This window comes from Lathyrus oleraceus, chromosome 4 (genome assembly GCF_024323335.1).
Source record: "Lathyrus oleraceus cultivar Zhongwan6 chromosome 4, CAAS_Psat_ZW6_1.0, whole genome shotgun sequence".
NCBI lineage: Eukaryota > Viridiplantae > Streptophyta > Magnoliopsida > Fabales > Fabaceae > Lathyrus > Lathyrus oleraceus.
Window position 1 is genome coordinate 407466858 of NC_066582.1, and position 24039 is coordinate 407490896.

The 24039-nt window shown below is 37.3% G+C and overlaps 1 non-coding gene across 1 annotated transcript; it reads right to left on the minus strand.

Annotated features, from left to right (window-relative positions):
- Nucleotides 1-16985: 16985 nt before the first annotated feature.
- LOC127076893 (small nucleolar RNA R71) lies at nt 16986-17092 on the minus strand. Its single transcript, XR_007786909.1, has one exon. It is a non-coding gene; the product is annotated as a small nucleolar RNA R71 (small nucleolar RNA).
- Nucleotides 17093-24039: the final 6947 nt, after the last annotated feature.

The following is a 24039-nucleotide window of genomic DNA, read 5'->3' on the forward strand; positions in this document are numbered from 1 at the left end:
GTGGTTGCCCGAAGCTTCCCTAAAGTCCAATCTCAAAGAGTGTAGTATCGAGTCTCAACCAACCCCGGTCGGAACCGAAGTCAGTTATCTCACTACTTTCTAATGGCTAGGATGAGTCAATTAGGGTTCTAAAGGTCTGGTTAATGCTTTGATGACACCACGCGGAAGCCAAATTTTTCCTCAAGTAAACATGAGGAACATCAGGACATCCAAAGTGTCACATTAACCGTAGCCATCATTTTGACCATTTCAGTATACGCCAGATAGTCGCGATGATCTTTTGCTACTTACCTAAGGTACACTAGATCCGGGTGTAGGATCTTTCACTCAAGCATAAAATACCCAAGCAATCCCTTAAAAGTAAATCAGACAATTTAAATAAGTGATCTTGTTTTTAAGGTAACCTCTCTTTAATATTCCCCAGCAGAGTCGCCAGTTCTGTCATACGGTGAACTGACTTTGTGTGTTTTTGCTTTGGAAAGCAAATGTCGCGGATAGCAAGAGTCGCCACCGACTTTTCTTTTATCCAATAAGGAAAGGTGGAAAAGAACAGGAAAGACCTTAATTAGATTTTGGGTTCGGGAGGTACATTATACAAAGGGAAGGTTTAGCACCCTTTGTATCCATGGTTATCCATGGGCTCTTAATTGCTTGATCACTTATGTTTGTCTGAAAAAAGGTGTTTGTGAATTGCTTAAAAAATGTTTTGAAAAGAGAGTTTAACTTTGTAATGATTCTTGTACGAATGTATACAAAGTATTTATCTCGTTTAATTTTGAAAGCGGTTTAGAAAAATATAACTTGGAAATGATTCTAGTACGAATGTATACCCAGTGGTGATTTTCTAGTATTTGCAAAGTGTGAGGCATGAAAAATGTTTTAGGTTGTGAGCCAGCAATTAAGAGTTATACCTACCCAAGGTCTTTATGGGCATTTCCTATCCTTATGAGGGTAAAACTGTCCTTACTATTGAGAAGTAAGTAGTTTTATCCTTTGGATGTAAAAGGGTCATCGTGGGGTCATCGATTGGTCATGGAAGGCAACATTTGTAAGGATACCTTAGCATTCGAAGGGACGATCATCATTAACTGTAGGCTACAACGACGGGTCATCGAGGGACAAAATCATATATTCGCAAGCAACATCCGAGGGACAATGATTTATTTTATAGGGACATGATGATTTAATCGAAGGGTCTTTGCTAAGTGTATCCCCACATTCGCGGGACATGACCATAATACCGTAATACCGTAAGGCAACAAAGAGAGGTCCAAGATCACATATTCAAAGGCAACATTTTACAATCAATTAGGTAGTTGTAATCAATTAGGTAATTAGGTCCACATTATAATCAATTAGGTAATTAGGGTGAATCTCCACAAGGGTATCCCACAAATAAAGTGGAATACCTAGCAAGCTACTTTCTCCGGGAGTATGTGAACCCTTACAAAATTCAGCAAACAGGTCAGAATACCAAATCAGGGTGCAATCGAGAATTACACCACAAAAGAAACACAGCGGTAGGAATGTCAGGCAAAATAACGCATGGTTAGAATAAAACAAATCAGATAAGCATAAAACAGAACAGAAAAATCAGCGACTGTCACGTTCGCCCCTGCCTCGCCTAGCGAAGGCTTAGCGAATACTCGCTACATGCTCGCTTAGCGATGTGCTAGCGAGCGGCTGCGGGTTCTGGTTTTGATAACAGTACAATTCCAGAAAGCTCCAAACCCTATGGCATCCATTACAGAAATTACATGGTTAAACGTTCAAGATATTCATACATACTTAAATTCACATGCAAAAACTTAAGATATTTTTATAAATTCAATCATAATGCCACATGCCAGTTAAGAACATAAAGCGGTAATAGTAATGCAAACTTGTTTGCAACTGAATTGCAACCTTGAATTGGCAAGTCACTCTTAGAGTTGGCGCCGGATTGAATTGGGCGGAGGTAACCTTGGTGCAGATGAGTTTCCTTCAGGGTTTCCTTGAGGGTTGCTCTGAATTCTCTGGGTTAGCCTCCAGGGTTTGCTGTGTTGCTTCTGTTAGGGTTTCCTCGCTAGGGTTTCTGTCCGTCTGCCTCTGTCTCCCTTTTTCTGAATGAAGTTCTGCTATTTATAATAATTTTTGTGACCTGATGGGCTCAGAATGAAGCCCAGAATTTTCTGGTATTCGCAAACTTCGCTAGGCGAGTGGCGTAGCGAAGGGTTCGCTAGGCGAAGGAGTTGCTCGCCTAGCGAGCATGCCAGTTTGGGCCATTTTCTGGATTTGGCCACCTATGTGCTGGTTTTTTTGTTCTTTTAAGATCTATGCCTTGAACAATGAGTTGGAGTGTCTTGAAAGATTAACGGGAAAATTTTGGGGTATGACACTATGATTGATTTTTTATTTTATTTACAGGAGCTACAGAGGTCATCATATGTGAGTGCTTTGGCCCACATGACTAAATTTTTTAAACAATCTGATAAGTCCAAAAATGTAAGTGGTGCTAAACCTATGCATTATAGCTAGTTAATAAGCGTTCCGATTGGGAACTTTCTTGATATATCACTTTTAATGACATTGTTTGAACCTTGTAGCTGATGCAAAATGCTTTTTGTTATTGTTGTTTTTGTATTCTTATGATACTTCAACCTCATTTGTATTCTTCTTTATTATACTTTGGCATGCTTTGTCCATTTGATACTCGGGGGAAAATATGTGGAGTAGTAAGGAGTCTGGCTTTGATGACTTATGTCACTACTGATGTAGAGAAAGACTACTCAATTGATGTGGTATGTTTTGGGTGATATCATGAAATCTTCCTTTATGGTTTGTTATTATTATTAACTTTTTTGCTGTAGCTACTGCAGTTTTTAATGGTTGTTCGTCTAATCATGTGTGTTTGTGTGTTTAAATATGAGAAATGATGTTTTGACACAATTTTGCTGAGGCGCATAATGGATGCTTATCAGAATAAGGATGCATTGGATGACAAGGTAATATCTTACTTTTATCACGTGAGCTTTTGTAACTTGAAAAAGATAATCTGCAGAAATTTATCGGTAACAACCGACTAAAGCTACTTGGCAAGTTATTATCTTTTTTTATGTACTATTTAATATAAATCTAACTTTTGTTTATATACTTCCGAAATTCTTCATTGCATTACTTATTCTTCCTTCTTTAGGAGCTCTTTAAATATTGGGTAAATGAAGTGAAAAAAATGTCTGAGAAAAAGCTAGCTATGTGGGCCTCAAAAAAGCAAGACAAGTATTACTTGCACTGATATTGTATTTAGGATGACGGACGTTAGCTCTCTTTAGTATTTTTCTCTTTTAATGTTTTCTTTACATGTTCTTCATCAGGAAAGACACTACTTAAATGAATTGTTGACATTAATTGGTTCCTTAATCAAGCAATGAAATGATTAGCAATTAAAGAAAACAAAATAAATAGCATATAGGAATATATTTGAAAAACAAATCAAAACTGTAATTTTTGTGCCAAGTAAGTCTCTGGAATCTCATCAAGTTGGTGTTTTGAAGTTAAATGCTATTATATCATACTAAGTAAATACATAATGATATATTATTTTTTTCGTAGTAATCTTAGAATAATTTGCTTAATTTTGTAAAATATACAATTTTTTATTTAATACTCAGGTAATTTTGGGGGTTTGAAGTTATTTTTTCTTATATATATGTGAATTTTTATTCATAATGTGAATTTCGTAGGATAATACAATTCCACAATTTTGGTGGGTTCTTAAGTTTGTCGATAAGTGATTTTGATAGTGGTGATTTATTAGGAAATTCCAAATTTGAGATGACACTGAAAGTTTATATATTCATGTTTTTCTTAGATTCATTGATTTTGATAATGGTGATTTGTTGGGAAATTCCAATTTTGCTGATTTCATCATTTTATATGTTTATTAATATTGTTATTGATTTGTTAATCCGACCTGTTCTTAGTATGTATGGATTTGGATTTAGATCTGCATAGTTTCTTTATAATGGAGACATAATCACTCATGGCCTAGAGTGGACTCTCAAGACTGGAAATTTTAAGGTTAAAAGGTTCAAGATGGAAAGGAAAAGAGTAACAAAGGTTGTGTATTGTTTCCCTTTCTAATATTTTCTTTAAAACTCTTGATATTTTGCACAGCAAAATGACTTTGTTTGGCTTAGTTACCATGACACCTTGGGGCTTGGAATTGTTTATCACAAATCATTCTCTATAATTGATTTTTTTTTATTTACAGGAGCTATAGAGGTCATCATATGTGAGTGCTTTGGCCCACATGACTAAAGTTTTTATATAGTCTGATAAGTCCAAAAATGTAAGTGGTGCTAAAGCTATGCATTATAGCCAGTTAATATGCGTTCCGGTTGGGAACTTTCTTGAGATACCACTTTTAATGACATTGTTTGAACCTTGAAGCTGACGCAAAATGCTTTGTTGTTATTGTTGTTTTTGTATTCTTACGATGCTTCAACCTCATTTGTATTCTTCTTTATTATAGTTTGGCATGCTTTGTCCATTTGATACTCGGGTGAAAGCATGTGGAGCAATAAGGAGTCTGGCTTTGATGACTTATGTCACTACTGATGTAGAGAAAGACTACTCAATTGATGTGGTATGTTTTGGGTGATATCATGAAATCTTCCTTTATGGTTTGTTATTATTATTACCTTTTTTCTTTAGCTATTGCAGTTTTTAATGGATGTTCGTCTAATCATATGTGTTTATGCGTTTAAATATGAGAAATGATGTTTTGACACGATTTTGTTGAGGCGCATAATGGATGCTTATCAGAATAAGGATGCATTGGATGACAAGGTAATATCTTACTTTTATCACGTGAGCTTTTGTAACTTGAAAAAGATAATCTGTAGAAATTTATCGGTAACATCCGACTAAAGCTACCTGGTGAGTTATTATCTTTTTTAATGTACTAATTAATATAAATCTAACTTCTGTTTATATACTTCCGAAATTCTTCATTGCATTACTTATTCTTCCTTCTTTAGGACCTCTTTAAATATTGGGTAAATGAAGTGAAGAAAATGTCTAAGAAAAAGCTAGCTATGTGGGCCTCGAAAAAGCAAGACAAGTATTACTTGCACTGATATTGTATTTAGGATGACGGACGTAAGCTCTCTTTAGTATTTTTCTCTTTTAATGTTTTCTCTACATGTTGTTCATCAGGAAAGACACTACTTAAATGATTTGATGACCTTAATCGGTTCCTTAATCAAGCAATGAAATGATTAGCAATTAAAGAAAAGAAAATAAATAGCAAATAGGAATATATTTGAAAAACAAATCAAAACTGTAATTTTTGTGCTAAGTAAGTCTCTGAAATCTCATCAAGTTGGTGTTTTGAAGTTAAATGCTATTATATCATACTAATTTAATACATAATGATATATTATTTTTTTAGTAGTAATCTTAGAATAATTTGCTTATTTTGTAAAATATAATTTTTTTTATTTATTGATCAGGTAATTTTGGGGGTTTGAAGTTATTTTTTCTTATATATATATGTAAATTTTTGTTCATAATGTCAATGAGTGATTTTGATAGTGGTGATTTGTTGGGAAATTCCAAATTTGAGACGACACTGGAAGTTTATATATTCATGTTTTTCTTAGATTCGTTGATTTTGATAATGGTAATTTGTTGGGAAATTCTAATTTTGTTGATTTCATCATTTTATATGTTAATTCATTAATATTGTTGTTGATTTGTTAATCCAACATTTTCTTAGTATGTATGGATTTGGATTTAGATCTGCATAGTTTATTTACAATGGAGACATAATCACTCATGGTCTGGAGTGGACTCTGAAGACTGGAAATTTTAGGTTTATGGGTTCAAGATGGAAAGGAAAGGAGTAACACAGGTTGTGTATTGTTTCTCTTTCTAATATTTCCTTTAAAACTCTTGATATTTTGCATAACAAAATGACTTTGTTTGGCTTAGGTACCATGACACCTTGGGGCTTGGAATTGTTTATCACAAATGATTTTCTATGATTGATTTTATTTATTTATTTACAAGTTCTACAGAGGTCATCATATGTGAGTGCTTTGGCCCACATGACTAAAGTTTTTAAACAGTCCTATAAGTCAAAAAATGTAAGTGGTGCTAAAGCTATGTATTATAGCCAGTTAATATGCGTTCCGATTGGGAACTTTCTTGATATATCACTTTTAATGACATTGTTTGATCCTTGTAGCTGACGTAAAAGGCTTTGTTGTTATTGTTGTTTTTGTATTCTTATGATGCTTCAACCTCATTTGTATTCTTATTTATTATAGTTTGGCATGCTTTGTCCATGTGATACTCGGGTGAAAGCATGTGGAGTAGTAAGGAGTCTGGCTTTGATGACTCATGTCACTACTGATGTAGAGAAAGACTGCTCAATTGGTGTGGTATGTTTTAGGTGATATCGTGAAATCTTCCTTTATGGTTTGTTATTATTATTACCTTTTTGCTTTAGCTACTGAAGTTTTTAATGTTTGTTCGTCTAATGATATGTGTTTGTGTGGTTAAATATGAGAAATGATGTTTTGACACAATTTTACTGAGACGCATAATGGATGCTTATCAGAATAAGGATGCATGGATGACAAGGTAATATCTTACTTTTATCACGTGAGCTTTTGTAACTTGAAAAAGATAATCTGTAGAAATTTATCGGTAACATTCGACTAAAGCTACCTGGCGAGTTATTATCTCTTTTTTTATATACTATTTAATATAAATCTAACTTCTGTTTATATACTTCCGAAATTCTCTATTGCATTACTATTTCTTCCTTCATTAGGAGCTCTTTAAATATTGGATAAATAAAGTGAAGAAATCGTCTGAGAAAAAGCTATCTATATGGTCCTCGAAAAAGCAAGACAAGTATGTACTTGCACCGGTATTGTATTTAGGATGACGAACGTAAGCTCTCTTTAGTATTTTTCTCTTTTAATATTTTCTCTGCATGTTGTTCATCAGGAAAGGTACTACTTAAATGAACTGATGACATTAATCGGTTCCTTAATCAAGCAATGAAATGATTAACAATTAAAGAACAGAAAACAAATAGCAAATAGGAATATATTTGAAAAACAAATCAAAATTGTGATTTTTGTGCTAAGTAAGTCTCTGAAATCTCATCATGTTGGTGTTTTGAAGTTAAAAGATATTATATCATACTAAGTAAATACATAATGATATATTATTTTTTTAGTAGTAATCTTAGAATAATGTGCTTATTTTGGAAAACATACAATTTTTTATTTATTGATCAGGTAATTTTGGGGGTTTGAAGTTATTTTTTCTTATATATATGTGAGTTTTTGTTCATAATGTGAATTTGGTAGGATAATACAATTCCACATTTTTGGTTGGTTCTTAAGTTTGTCGATGAGTGATTTTGATAGTGGTGATTTTTTGGGAAACTTCAAATTTGAGATGACACTGAAAGTTTATATATTCATATTTTTCTTAGATTCATTGATTTTGATAATGGTGTTTTGTTAGGAAACTCCAATTTTGCTGATTTCATCATTTTATATGTTAATTCATTATATTGTTGTTGATTTGTTAATCCAACCTGTTCTTAGTACGTATGGATTTGGATTTGGATCTGCATAGTTTCTTTATAATGGAGACATAATCACTCATGGTCTGGAGTGGACTCTTAAGACTGGAAATTTTAAGGTTAAAAGGTTCAAGTTAGAAAGGAAAGGAGTAACACCGGTTGTGTATTGTTTCCCTTTCTAATATTTCCTTTCAAACTCTTGATATTTTGCACAACAAAATGACGTTGTTTGGCTTAGGTACCATGACATCTTAGGGCTTGGAATTGTCTATCCCAAATCATTTCCTATGATTTTATTTATTTATTTATTTACATGTGCTATAAAGGTCATCATATGTGAGTGATTTGGCCCACATGACTAATGTTTTTAAATAGACTGATAAGTCCAAAAATGTAAGTGGTGCTAAAGCTATGCATTATAGCCAGTTAATATGCGTTCCTGTTGGGAACTTTCTTGATATATCACTTTTAATGGCATTGTTGATATTTTTGTTACTTGCTTTGGAAAGGTTCTTGCTTTTATATTTTTAAGAAAACTTGATTTTGATTTAAAACTTTAATTTTAAAATGATCATAATAAAACTTAAAACTATTGGCTGAAGTAAAATAAGAGTATAAACAATTGGATAAAAGCTCAATTTTATTTAATAGGATGGTAGTATGTTAATGACAAGACTCCATAGATTTTACAAAGTTGAAAATGGTAATTTACATGGAAAAGGTTACATTGAATACAAATGATCCTTAATCCCTCTACCAAATCTTGATATCCACCGTACTCTTGGCCGCTGCTGGGATGATGAACTGATGTCAACCCTTGTGCTGAAACAAGTCTTCAAAAATCACTGAAGATCAGCAACATGCAGTTACTTGCCTTAATCCCTAATTTTTGCATAAGTTTCCCCAAGGTGGGGTACTCAACTTATCGGGAAATTCTTTCTGTTTTATGTCTCTAATTTTTGCCTGGATCGCCCTTTCGGGTTTTCAATCCATCGAGACGCTCATTTTTGCCTAAGCCTCCCTTTCGGGTTTTCAACTTAGCGAGCTGTTCTTTTATTTTTTTAGGCGAAGTATTTCTTGACTGCATCTGCGTTTACAGGACGAGTGAACTCTTCACCATCCATAGTTGTAAGAATCAATGCACCGCCTGAAAAGGCTCTCTTAACAACATATGGGCCTTCATAATTGGGAGTCCATTTTCCTCTAGATTCTGGCTTAAACAATAAAGTCTTTTTGAGCACTAGGTCACCTTCTCTGAACACTCGAGGTTTGACCTTCTTATCAAAAGCTTTCTTCATTCTCTGCTTATATAACTGACCATGACACATGGCAGTTAATCTCTTCTCTTCAATCAAATTCAACTGATTAAACCTGGTCTGACACAATTCAGCCTCAATCAACTTGGCTTCCATAAGCACATGCAGTTAAGGAATCTCAACCTCTACGAGAAGCACTGCTTCCATACCATAAACAAGAGAGAAAGGGGTTGCCCCTGTTGAAGTGCGGACGGATGTACGATACCCATGCAAAGCAAACGGGAGCATCTCATGCCAATCTTTAAACGTGACAACCATCTTCTGGATAATCTTCTTGATGTTCTTATTCGCAGCTTCAACATCCCCATTCATCTTGGGTCTGTAGGGAGAAGAATTATGATGTGCAATCTTGAAGTCTTTGCAAAGAGCTTCCACCATATTGTTATTCAAGTTCGATCCATTGTCAGTAATTGTCTTACTTGGCACACCATAATGGCATATGATCTGATTCTTGATAAACTTTACAATAACTTGCTTGGTCATATTTGCATACGATGCCGCTTCAACCCATTTTGTGAAGTATTCAATCGCCACCAAAATGAAACAATGTCCACTCAAAGCTTTGGGCTCAATCATCCCAATCATATCAATTCCCCACATGGAGAAGGGCCATGGGGAAGATATATCATTCAATAGTGTCGGAGGAACATGAATCTTATCAGCGTAAATTTGACACTTGTGGCACTTCTTCACAAATTTGCAACAGACAAATTCCATTGTCAGCCAATAGTAACTTGCTCGCAACATCTTCTTCGCCATTGCATGTCCATTGGAGTGAGTACCAAATGAACCTTCATGCACTTCGGTCATCAACAAGTCTGCTTCGTGTCTATCCACGCATCTGAGCAAAACCATGTTGAAGTTTCTCTTGTACAGTACGTCACCATTCAAGTAGAAATTGTCGACTAATCTTCTCAAAGTCTTCTTATCTTTCAAAGATGCCCCAAGCGGGTAAATCTGACTTTAGAGGAAACATTTGATGTCGTAATACCATGGCTTCTCGTCTTTGATCTCTTTAATAGAAAACACGTGAGTTGGCATATCAAGACGCATCACAGATACATTGGGAACTTCATTCCAATACTTCACTACAATCATTGATGCCAACGTTGCAAGAGCATCTGCCATCCGGTTCTCATCTCGAGGAATATGATGAAATTCAACCTTGGTGAAGAAAGTTGAAATCCTCCTCGCATAATCTCTATATGGTATCAAACTGGGTTGATTTGTCTCCCATTCTCCTTTGATCTGATTCACAACCAAAGCCGAATCACCAAAGACATCCAAATACTTAATTCTGAGATTCATGGCCTCTTCGAGCCCCATAATGCAAGCTTCATATTCTGCCATGTTGTTTGTACACTTGAAAGTCAATCTAGCTATAAATGGTAGATGTGTGCCTTGAGGATTAATAATCACTGCCCCAATTCCATTTCCATATTGATTAACAACTCCATCAAATACCATGCCCCAACGGGAACCAGGTTCCGGCCCTTCTTCTAGCAATGGTTCATCACAATCTTTCATTTTCAGGTACAAAATCTCTTCATCTGGAAAATCATACTATACTGACTGATAATGTTCAATTGGTTGGTGAGCCAAATGGTCAGCCAAGATGCTACCTTTGATCGTTTTCTGAGATCGGTATTCGATATCATACTTTGACAACAACATCTGCCACCGGGCAATTCTCCCAATTAAAGCAGGCTTCTCAAATATATACTTGATTGGATCCATTTTGGATATCAACCAAGTTTTACGATTCAACATATACTAGCGTAGACGCTTAGGAGCCCAAGCCAATGCGCAACAAGTCTTCTCAAGCATAGAATACCAAGTCTCACAGTCGGTGAACTTCTTACTGAGGTAGTAAATTGCAAATTCTTTCTTTCCAGTCTCATCTTGTTGACCAAGAACACAACCCATACTATCTTCGAGCACAGTCAAATACATGATCAATGGTCTTCCTTCAACAGGTGGAGACAAAATCGGAGGATCAAGTAAATATTCCTTGATATTATCAAATGCTTTCTGGCAGTCTTCGGTCCAATCACAAGACTGATCTTTCCGAAGAAGCTTGAATATAGGCGCACATGTGGCAGTCATGTGGGAAATGAATCTGGAAATATAATTCAAGCGGCCGAGAAAACCTCTGACTTGCTTCTCAGTTTTGGGCGCAAGCATCTCTTGTATTTCTTTGACCTTAGCAGGATCAACTTCAATACCCTTCTCGCTGACAATAAAGCCCAACAACTTACCAGAACGAACGCCAAGAGTACACTTATTGGAATTCAAGCGGAGTTTATACTTCCTCAAACGCTGGAATAGCTCCGACAAATGCTTAACATGTTCCTCCTTATCAATTGATTTAGCAATCATGTCATCGACATAAACTTCAATCTCTTTATGCATCATATCATGAAAAAGAGTAGTCATTTCTCTCGGGTAAGTCGCACCAGCATTCTTTAGACCGAAAGGCATCACTCTATAACAAAATGTTCCCCAGGGTGTAATGAATATGGTCTTCTCCATATCCTCGGGTACCATCTTGATTTGATTATATCCAGAAAATCCATCCATAAACGAAAAGACTTTGAATTTAGCAGTATTGTCTACCAACATATCAATGTGTGGCAGAGGGAAATCATCTTTCAGACTGGCTCTATTCAAATCTCTATAGTCAACACACATGCGGACTTTTCCATCTTTCTTCGGCACGGGCACAATATTGGCCATCCATTACGGATACTCAGTAGTTACAAGGAAACCGGTGTCGACCTGCTTCTGAACTTCCTCTTTGATCTTCACAACCATATCAGGATGCGTTCTTCTCAACTTCTGCTTGACTGGCGGGCATTCAGGCTTCAACGGCAATCTATGCTCCACAATCTCAGAATCCAACCCAGGCATGTCTTGATAGGACCAAGCAAACACATCTGAATACTCTCGAAGAAGATCAATCAACCCCTTCTTAGCATCTGGACACAGTCGAGACCCAATCTTGACTTCCTTCAAATCATCCTCGGAACCCAAATTGACTAGTGCAATTTGCTCTTCAAACGGCTGAATAACCTTTTCATATTGCTCAAGAAGACGAGACAATTTATCACTTACTCCTACATTACTTTCCTCCTCGGCCTCAAACATAGGGAATTCAAAATTTGGAGAAGGAGGAGGACCATTGTATTCAATGGGGTTAGGAACCAACCTGCATAACGATTTGATGTTTGATTTTAGAGAAGTGAATTTGTGACCAAATATTATGCAGATGGACAATTATATTGTTTATTTATGTTTTTTGTGATTACCATTTTTAGAATAAAGCAAAAAGTAAAAATAAACATCAAAGATGTGGATGAATAGAATTAATTTTATTGATGATCAATTTAAAATGCCCAAACAATGTTCACTTCTCCCTCAGGCATAGGAGAAGGATTTTAAAATATAAAAGCAATTACTTAGATCGATGCAAAATAACAGGAATATCAACGGCAATCCAATTGTTGCATGTCTTTCCATGCGTCACAAAGTTGGTGCAGTCTTCCTCTTCACTATCCTCTAGCACAGCAACTAAGTGTTGTTCATTCCCATGAATGAACCCTCCGCTACGGAAGCTAAGTTCCATCTCTTCAGATCTAACAGTTGAGAAGCCCTTTTGGAACCCCAAACCATTCTTCCTCTGTTGTCGGAGACCTCTATGACGCGCCCCCACGAATCGACAACACCTTCTTCAACAATCTTCTGTGCATCTTTTAGAGAGGACATAGGTGCCCCAACTCTCTTCTCAGCAGCAATAGATAAGGCTTGGAACAGAGTTCCAACCTCATCCTCAGCTTCCACACAGGAGAAAGATGACAGATGGCTAACCAACAACATTTTCTCTCCTCCCACAATTACTAGCTTGCCATTCTTGACAAATTTGAGCTTCTAGTGCATAGTGGAAATAACAGCCCCTGCCTCATGAATCCATGGCCTTCCCAATAAACAACTGTAGGCCGGGTGAATATCCATTACCTGGAAAGTAATCTGAAAAACACTCGGACCTATCTTGACTGGAAGGTCCACTTCACCAATAACCGTTTTGCGCAAGCCATCAAAGGCTTTGACAATTACCCACTATATCTCATGGGCGCTCCTTGGTAAGATAACTCTGACAAAGTTGACTTCAGAAGCACATTGAGTGACGAACCGGTGTAAACAAGTACGTTTGACAAAGCATCTTCCTTGTAATTCATCGAAATATGCAAAGCCAGATTGTGATTTCTTCCCTCCTCAGGGAGTTCTTCATCGCAAAAGCTCAAATTATTGCATGAAGTGATGTTAGCTACAATATGATCAAATTGATCCACGGTAACATCCTTCTCCATATATGCTTGTTCAAGAACTCTCTGGTGCTTCTCTGTGCGCTTCAGAATTCAAAAGCAGAGACAACATGAAAATCTTTGAGGGAGTCTGGAGTAACTGCTCAACCACATTGAATTCACTCCTCTTAATCAGTTGGAGTACCTCATCATCATCATTGGCTTTCAAATTTCTGGATTCACCAGACTTATCCTTTGAACAACCAACAGGATCTACATTGGGCACCTCCGCTTTCTTACCAACCACTGTTTCTTCTTTATTTTCCGGGAACACCGGTCCAAAAACTCGACCACTGCGGGTCACCTTCGTAACATCTGCAATGCTAACCACTGAACTGGTCGTATGTAATGGTACCTCTTAACCATTCTCTATCATCGTAGCATTGTACTGGTACGGTACAGCCTTATCAGATGCATATGGGACTGGGCCCGCTAACCGTATTACCAATGGCGAAACTGATCTTTGACTGACGTTTTTGTTACTACTGCTATCATACTGAATCACCAACCGCTCAGGCTGCTTGAAAACGGGCACTATGACATTGGCAACGTCATCTACATGACGAGATTGACAAATTTGAATCATGCCTTCATCCATCAGATGTTGGATGTCCCTTTTCACCATTACACACCCCCTTGGGTTCACGCTACAAATATCACAACCATCGTGATCATGTTCACAGACACTCACCATACAGATGTCCTTGTGTATCTGCACCAAGGATCCACGGATAAAACGCACATCAAAAATTTTGTACTCACCAGGACAACCGTCCACCATATTTACTGAAGAATTCCCATGAGCGGACAAAGGATTAGCTTTCACATTAGGTGTGCGGTCTTTAAAAGACACCATACCAATCTTCATAAGCTTTTGCACCTCGTACTTCAACGGATAACAGTTTTCAATATCATGCCCAGGTGCACCCTGATGAAAAGCACAATGAAGCTCAGGTTTATACCACCAAGGAAGTGGTTCTGGGATCTGCGGTGGGTTCCTCGGTTGAATCAAGTTTTTGAGGACTAATGATGGGTACAGTTCTGCATATGACATAGGAATCGGGTCAAAAGAGACCTTCTTCCTCTCAAAGTTTTATTGCTGGTGATGATTGTTGTTGGGATTGTTATTGTTGTAGGTGTTCGTTCTTTGTTGCGGTTGTTATTGTTGATGTTGATTTTGTTGTTGTTGAATTGGTATTGTTTGCTGATTAGAGAATACTGGAATGACGGAAGATACTTGATGATGATGATGTTGACGGGGTGGTGGATTTCTTCTTACTTAAGGCCTCCTCTGCCTCCCACTAGAAATTGCATTAGTTTCACTGTCTTTCCTCTTGGTGAAACTGATAACATGAAATAATATCACATTTTTGGACTCGATTTAATTAAATTATATTATTATTTGTTTCGATTTATTTCATTTTATTCGATATTACTTGGTATTTTTCCTTCTATTTGTCTCAGGTAACTTATTTGAAGCATAAGTGAAAAAGGAAGAAAAGGGGTGCAAAAAAAGATGATGAGAAGCAAATTCCACTAAAGCCCAGCCCACAATTACAAGCCAGGAGCGCTGAACCTGTGACGACCGCCACACAAGATGTGACGAGCGTCACGCCCTGCTATCTTGTGTTACGAGCGTAACACATGGTGTGACGAACGTGACACCCCTCTCCTATATTTTTGGGTTTGACGCGTAACAGAAGCAACGGAAGCACGTTCCTCCTCTTTCTTCGCTTTGACCAATTGACGTGAGAAACCTACCAAAGGGAAACGGTTACAGATGAGAGTAATATAAATAGAGCCAAAGATCCAACCCTGCATCTCTCTCTGGTCCCGTCTCTTTTCCGCCGTGCAAGCATATTTTACAGCATTATTTTTCTGCAGCTTTCTATTTTATTAGCAATTTTTATTTCTTTCTTTTCCAATCAATCTTTCAAGCACTTAATTAATTTTTCACACAATAGTTTCTACACCGGAAACTATTGTGTATCTTTCACTGGATCTAACCTTACGTTAGATCATAGTATTTTATTCCTTCGCTTTTATTTTCCTGTCTGATTGAAGAGTTCAAGAGCAAATCCAACCGGTCTGTGGTGGAGTGTTCAAGATTGCTATTAATTATTCAGGTTCTTTAATTTATTGTTTTAATTTATATATGCTCTGCATTGCTGTTTATTTATACTGTTTGCCTGAGATGGTTTTATTTAAGCATGATGATTGTTTAGACCCGTTTAGCATGTCTGGCTAAGTATTTTAGATATCGGTATGTAAAGTAAGCGGAATGAAGGAATCAAAACTAAGTTGGTTTAATTTCATTTAAAAAATAAAGTCACCTTTTTTTATGGTCTCAATTTACAGGGTTAATCACAAAGTTTTTGTACGAGAGTAAAAGACATAAAGAAGTTAAAATCAATAGAACGAAAGTTTGAGTTTTTTAACTGGACAGTGTAAATTGGACATTAATTCTAAATCAGGGCGAAAGCAATTTTTAGAGTTAATTAAATTCTAATCTTTTTCAAAAAGTATTTTTAAAGGTTAAATGTGAGGACGAGAGTTAAGCATTTAAGTTTAATTATATAATCTAAGTCAATAGAGCGAGAGTTTGAGACGAGGGTGTTTAAACGGTTAGTGTTTTCTTAAAAAAGGTTTCTATAGATTATGTTGTTTTCAAAAAGTGATTTTGGACTTAACTAATAAGTGACAGCTACGTTAATATAAAGTCATGGTCTATTCAACAGAGCGAGAGTTTGAGAAAAGGCTTTTAATCAATAGTGTCTACTGAAAAGATTTATTTTAAAACCAAGAAACCAACGAAGATTTGATCCCCTAATTACAACGAACTACATACCGATATCCACTTAATTGATATTTAATTTAGATCTAATTTTAGTTTTACTTTTCCCCCAAACAATCAAAGTATCATCTGCCTTAGCTTTACGAAGTAACCTTAGAAAACGGTATATCGATTCATAAGTCCCTGTGGGATCGATATCTTTTAAAATTACGCGATAGAACTGTGCACTTGCAGTTAGTACCCCAAATCGACTCATAAAGTCGCGATCAAGTTTTTGGCGCCGTTGCCGGGGACTTTTATTTAGTCGATATCGTAACTCTTCTGTTACGCTGTAGAGACTAAGGCAGTTTTTATTTTTATTTTTTCTTTCGTTGATTTGTATGCCACACACTCGCTCACAAGGCGAGCCGTTTTACTTACGAATCAACGACATTGAACTATATCTCCGAGTCTTACGACGAATTCGGGAATATCGTGCTGCAAACAATCTTCCGCCAATCGAAATTCCTGATCTCAAAAATCTTCTTCCTTCGCCGATACCCGAGATGGCAGAACCAGCTCGTGCTCTTCGAGATTACGCCGCTCCATCGCAAGATGAGCCGCATTCAAGTATTGCTCCACCCGCAATCGAAGCAAACAACTTCGAACTTAAACCTTCGCTGCTACAAGCAGTGCAACAGAATCAATTCTCTGGAAATCCTACCGAGGATCCAAACCTTCATTTATCCGTATTTGTCCAATACGCTGATACTGTTAAAGTTAATGGTGTCACTTCAGAGGCAATTCGACTTCGTCTCTTTCCTTTCTCGTTAAGAGATAAAGCTAGAAGATGGCTTCAGTCTCTTCCTTCCAACTCAGTCACCACATGGAACAAGTTGAAGAAAGTCTTTCTTGCCCGATATTTTCCTCCAAGCAAAATAGCTATGTTGAGAGCCCAGATAAATGGATTTAAACAGAAGGATAACGAGTCTCTTTTCGAAGCATGAGAAAGATACAAAGACATGATGAGACTTTGTCCACACCATGGTTTAGAGGACTGGTTAGTAATTCATACCTTCTATAATGGTCTCTTGTACAACACAAGGTTAACAATAGACGCCGCCGCAGGTGGTGCGCTTATGGATAAACCTTATGCCGATGCTTATTAACTTATCGAAAGCATGGCCCAAAATCATTATCAGTGGGGAAGCGATCGAACAATGGTAGAGAAACCTCAAACGAAAAGTGGCATGTACGAGATAAGTAGCCTTGATCATGTTAATGCAAAAGTGGATGCTCTGGCCCAGAAAATTGAAAGTATAAATGTATCACCTCCAGCCACCGTGGTTGCCGCAACTCAGAATTGCGAAGTCTGTGGAATCCAAGGTCACACTCCTGCAGACTGTCAACTCCTAACAGGAATCCAAGTAGAACAAGTGAATTATGCTCAAGGAAATCCCTACTCGCATACCTATAACTCTAATTGGAAGAACCATCCTAATTTTTCATATAAGAGTAATAATGCTTTATACGCACCAGGACAAGCTCCCAATCAAGCCCCAGCTATACCTCCGGGATATCAAAAGCCGATCCCATCTACACCTAACAATAACGTTCCTAGGAAGTCCAATTTGGAAATCATGATGGAGAACTTCATAGCTTCTCAACAGCAAACCAATAAAGACTTCTTAAACCATAATGTACACACTAGCGAACAAATTAAACAACTAGCAAGTAAAGTAGATGCCCTGGCTACCCATAACAAAATGCTGGAAACACAAATCTCACAAGTAGCTCAACAACAAGCGCCTACTGCTGCCCCAACTGGTACATTTCCTGGACAGCCCCAACCTAACCCGAAAAGCCACGCTCATGCAATCATATTAAGAAGTGGAACGGAAGTAGAAGGACCGTCTGATCCAAGGATGGAAAACCAAAACTCTAAAAAGTCAACTGAGGAAGAAAGTAAACCTAAGGAAAAGGAAGAGAGTAATAAGGAAACCATAGAAAAGAAAGAACCTTATATACCTCCACCACCATATAAACCACCTATCCCTTACCCTCAAAGGCTTATTAAAACCAAAGATGCGGGCCAATTTAAAAAATTTGTTGACCTACTGAAACAATTAAACGTCACAATCCCGTTTACAGAAGCTATTACGCAGATGCCCTCATATGCTAAGTTCTTAAAAGAAATTCTTTCTAATAAAAGGAAACTTGAAGATAGCGAAACCGTTACACTCACTGCTGAATGTAGCGCAATAATCCAGAATATGCCTCCAAAACTTAAGGATCCTGGTAGTTTCTCTATACCCTGTCACATAGGAAAATTTGTCATAGATAAAGCCTTATGCGATTTAGGAGCCGGTATCAGTGTTATGCCTTTATCCATATGCAAGAAACTGGAAATGGGAGAATTAAGACCAACTAAAATGTCTGTGCAACTAGCAGATCGTTCTGTTAGATATCCTGTAGGAATTCTTGAAAACGTTCCCGTGCGCATAGGACAATTCTACATTCCAACCGATTTTATAATTATGGACATTAGAGAAGATGAAGTTACACCCATTATATTGGGAAGACCATTCTTAGCAACCGCCGGTGCGATCATAGACGTAAAACGAGGACGACTCACTTTCGAAGTAGGAGAAGAGAAAATTGAGTTCATTCTTTCCCAATTTTTGAAAGCACCTGCAATAGAAGACACATGTTACTTCATGGATATCATCGATGAATGTATAAAAGAAACAGAGTTAGAAAATGACAAGTTGTCTGACTATCGTGTAGAAGACAAACTTAACCAATGTTTAGCAATAACACAGGATCCTGCGCAATGCCTTAAGAAACCAAACCTCGACCTGAAAACACTTCCCAAAAATCTGAGATATGAATTCCTAGACTTAGAACTTGAACGACCAGTGATAGTTAATGCAGACCTAGGAAAACTCGAAACCAAAAAACTCTTACATATCTTAAGAAAATATCCAACCGCACTAGGATACAACATCACTGATCTTAAAGGAATAAGTCCTTCTATTTGTATGCACCGCATCATGCTAGAAGAAGACTGTAAAACCTCTAGGGAACATCAGAGGAGACTAAACCCGATCCTGAGTGAGGTAGTGAAAAAGGAAGTAACAAAGTTATTAGAGGCAGGTATCATATATCCTATATCTGATAGCAAATGGGTTAGTCTTGTACACGTAGTACCAAAGAAAGGAGGTATAACAGTTATTGAAAATAAAAAAGGAGAAACTATAACCAAACGAATCGAATCGGGATGGAGAATGTGCATTGACTATAGGAAACTAAACAAAGCAACCCGAAAAGATCATTTCCCTTTACCATTCATAGACCAGATGTTAGAACGATTAGCAAAACATTCTCATTTCTGCTATCTAGACGGTTACTCAGGCTTCTTTCAAATACCAATTCATCCTGATGACCAAGAAAAGACAACATTCACATGTCCTTTTGGTACCTTCGCTTATCGACGAATGCCGTTTGGCTTGTGCACTGCTCCCGCAACCTTCCAAAGGTGCATGATGGCAATATTCGCCGATTTTCTCGAAAATATCATGGAAGTATTTATGGATGATTTTTCCGTATGCGGACAAAGCTTTGAAGAATGTCTTGAAAACCTAGAAAGAGTTCTAGAGCGATGTGTAAAAGTAAACCTAGTACTTAATTGGGAAAAATGTCCCTTTATGGTACAAGAAGGAATTGTTTTAGGACACATCATATCAAATAGAGGAATTGAAGTAGACAAAGCCAAAATAGAAGTAATCGAAAACCTTCAACCTCCGAAAACTGTGAGAGAAGTACGAAGCTTCTTAGGACACGCCGGTTTTTACCGATGATTCATTAAAGATTTCTCTAAAATAATTAAACCTTTGACCGGATTATTAATGAAAGATGTTGAATTCATCTTTGACAATAAATGTTTAGAAGCATTTCAAACGCTTAAACAAGCATTGATCTCCGCACCCATAATGCAGACCCCGGATTGGAATGAACCATTCGAAATAATGTGTGACGCAAGTGATTACGCCGTGGGCGCTGTTTTAGGACAACGAAGGGATAAACAGCTTCACGTCATATATTACGCAAGTAGAACTCTATATGAAGCACAAATGAATTACGCCACAACCGAGAAAGAACTTCTAGCAGTAGTGTTTGCACTAGATAAATTTCGTTCTTACTTGGTCGGAGCTAAAATAATCGTTTACACTGACCACGCCGCCATTAAGTACCTCTTAACAAAAAAGGATGCTAAACCTAGACTCCTAAGGTGGACCTTGTTGCTACAAGAATTCGATCTGGAAATCAAAGATAAGAAAGGAACTGAAAACGTAGTAGCAGATCATCTCTCTAGACTCGAAAACCTGGAACCGGAAAGAACTTCGATCAACGATGATTTCTCGTACGATAAACTTATAGCTACTTTGGAAGAAAATAAAGTTGATAAACAAGTAGAGACCACCTTAGCTATATGTGTTACACCATGGTACGCTGACTTCGTCAATTATTTAGCCGCCGGAATAGTTCCACCTAATTTATCTTACCAACAAAAGAAACGATTCTTCCATGACATAAAACATTATTACTGGGATGACCCTTTACTTTTCAAAAGAGGCCCCGATGGTATTTTCCGTCGGTGTATACCTGAAGAAGAGATAGAAAATATAATCCAACACTGTCACTCCGCTCCTTATGGTGGACATGCAAGTACATCCAAGACCTGCTCCAAAATCCTACAAGCCGGTCTTTATTGGCCAAACATATGGAAGGATGTGCATGCGGCTATCAAGAAATGTGATAGATGTCAACGCACAGGAAACATATCTAGACGTGACGAGATGCCACAAAAGGGCATTTTGGAAGTAGAGATTTTCGACGTGTGGGGAATAGATTTCATGGGACCTTTTCCACCTTCTTTCGGTAACAAGTACATACTCGTAGCGGTTGACTACGTATCAAAATGGATTGAAGCTATAGCTTCTCCAACAAACGACACACGAGTAGTAACTAGACTCTTTAAGAATATAATATTTCCGAGATTTGGTGTCCCAAGAATAGTAGTCAGTGATGGTGGATCGCATTTCATATCTAAGATACTCGAAAAACTATTGTTTAAGTATGGTGTAAGACATAGAGTAGCGACACCTTACCATCCTCAAACCAGTGGACAAGTGGAGGTGTCTAATAGAGAAATAAAACAAATATTGGAAAAAACAGTCGCCACCTCAAGGAAAGACTGGTCATCGAAACTACCAGAAGCTTTATGGGCATATCGAACCGCTTACAAAACTCCCATAGGGACAACCCCATTTAAGCTTATTTATGGAAAATCTTGCCACCTCCCGGTAGAATTAGAACATAAGGCCTACTGGGATATTAAAAATCTAAATTTAAACTATAAGTCTGCTGGTGAAAAGCGAATTCTTGACATAAACGAATTAGAGGAACTTCGACAAGACGCCTACGAAAATGCCAGAATCTACAAAGAAAGAACGAAGAAATGGCATGATAAACGTATATCAAGAAAAATCTTCAAACAAGGCGATATAGTCCTTTTGTTCAACTCTAGGCTTAAGTTATTCCCGGGAAAACTACGATCTAAATGGTCAGGCCCTTTCCAAGTTACTAATGTTTTCCCTAGTGGAGCTGTGGAAATTAACGGCAAATCTATGGAACCATTTATCGTAAATGGGCAGCGTCTAAAACATTATCACTATGCAGAGAACAATGAAGATTTGCAAGTCCTGCACTTAGACGTAATTCCTCCAGACTCTATAGATTATATTTGATAGTTTTTATGTCGAGCTTGCGACATTAAACAAAGCGCTTCGTGGGAGACAACCCACAAATATTTTTATTTTTATTTCTTCTTTAATTATTCTTTTAAATTTTATTTAGTATTTATTCTTAATTTATTTTAACTTATAAATTTTTTCTTCTTTTCTTCTTTCGGCATTTGGCCAAATCCTGACTAAAACTCTTGTTTTTCTTTTCTCTAGCTAACACTAACCTGATGGGACAAATTGATCGTATGGGTATCAAATTCAGAGGGAAAGCTCAGAAACAAAAGTTTGAGGAACTAGCAGAGAGAGAGATGCTACCTAGTTTGTATGCTGATGATTGGGCAATGACCGCCCTTGGACTAAGAGAGAGTGTCATGTACTTGCTAAGTCAAATAGGGTGGGAAACCACTCCTATCCGAAGATAATTCGTCACTTACCGGAGACTAACGCTAGAATTCCTTAGCTCCCTGATCTATCTACCCAGCCATGGAAAAGGAATAAGCAGAGGTTTCATTCAGTTCAGAATGTTCAACATGGAGTATCAATTTAACATTCAAGATTTTACCAACCTTTTAGGTTTCCCTACCTCTTTTGATACATTCATAGTGAGCCAAGAAGACCTTTTTGAATATAGAGAACTTGAACATTTTTGGGGAAGCTTGACTGAAAATGACGACCCGAGGAACATGGGTTTCTCTCTGGAAACATACATAACCCGGCCTTTCGTTATTTCCATAAGATCCTGGGCCACACCCTTTTTGGGAAGAAGTCAAATATTACTACAATATCCCGTGATGAACTCTTCATCATGTTTTGTGCTTCTCAGAACCGTCCTGTGAATGGTGCCACTTTTATGTTGGCGAACTTTGACCGCCTTATCCAAGATGAACGAGCACCAATTCAAATAGGCGGATTGATAACCATGATTGGTAATGCTATCGGATTACGTCAACCTATGCTTGACCTAAGCCCTTTCTGTGGCATTGCGACTATGAGTATACCCTTCCTCTTCAACATTATGTTTATAGCAAACCTCGGGCCTGAAGAGTTTGAGCTTATAATTAACAACCAAGTTCTTTGCCTATTCACCTTGCCTAGTCCGAGGACTAGTGTTCATAACCGCAATAACTGGCTCTACAACCTGAACGGAATACCGTCTCCTGCTAGATCTACTGAATCCATCCAGGACTATGAGATTTGTGACGACCAGATTCCTTATGCTGAGTCTGACCCTCAGACACCATCTGGTTATTATAATATTGACCCTCCTCCTCAACCCATCCCGACCGAAGAGTCGGCAATACCCGATCCTAGACATCATATGCCCGAAGATAATTATAACACCACCATTCAAGCCTTGATGTCAGAACAAGACGCCCTCAGATAAGAGTTAGCTAACATGGGACAAGAATTTCTAAGATACATGAGCAGTATGACAAATCAATTCCACGAGTTGCTAAACCGTGTTAACTCCTTTGCTCCTCCAGCCAGAGATCATGTAAGTGGCTAGAAGTTGTTTTTCTTAGTTACTTAGTTTTAGTTTAGGCTATTTATTAATTCTGTTTCACATTATTTTTAATATTAGTATTTGTTTTTCTTTCGCATGTTTGCTTTTGGTCTTCCAATGTTACATTATGATTATTTTATGAAGCTATTGCATTATTGGTTTATTTTATTTTGATCTATGCAATTTCTATAATTACAAATAATGATATCCACTATATGCTAATAATTAATATGTCTGTTAAAGAAATACACATATTATGGTAGTAGAATAGCATGCAAGGAAATTTAAAAGTATCACAATAGCAAAATAAAATAAACAGAAGCAAAACAAAATAACAAAAAAATAAAATATAATAGTAAAAAAACAAATTATGAAGAACGCAAGCAGTGGCCATTGCAAACTTACTGTGTGACGAGCGTCACACACACCATCACGGTCGTCACACCAAGTGCCTGTGACGCCCGTAACACCTCTGTCACGAGCGTGACACCTTCAGACTAGGTGAACGTTAGTAACCGTTGGAGACACGACCGTTGCACCACCCCACCTTTTTACCTTCCCCATTCATTCACCCATTTACTCACATTTACCCACATTCATTTATTTTTCAACCACTCCCTTTCCAACTTCCAAATTTTTTTTCCTATAAATACCCATCATACCTTTCTTCATACACCACAAACCATT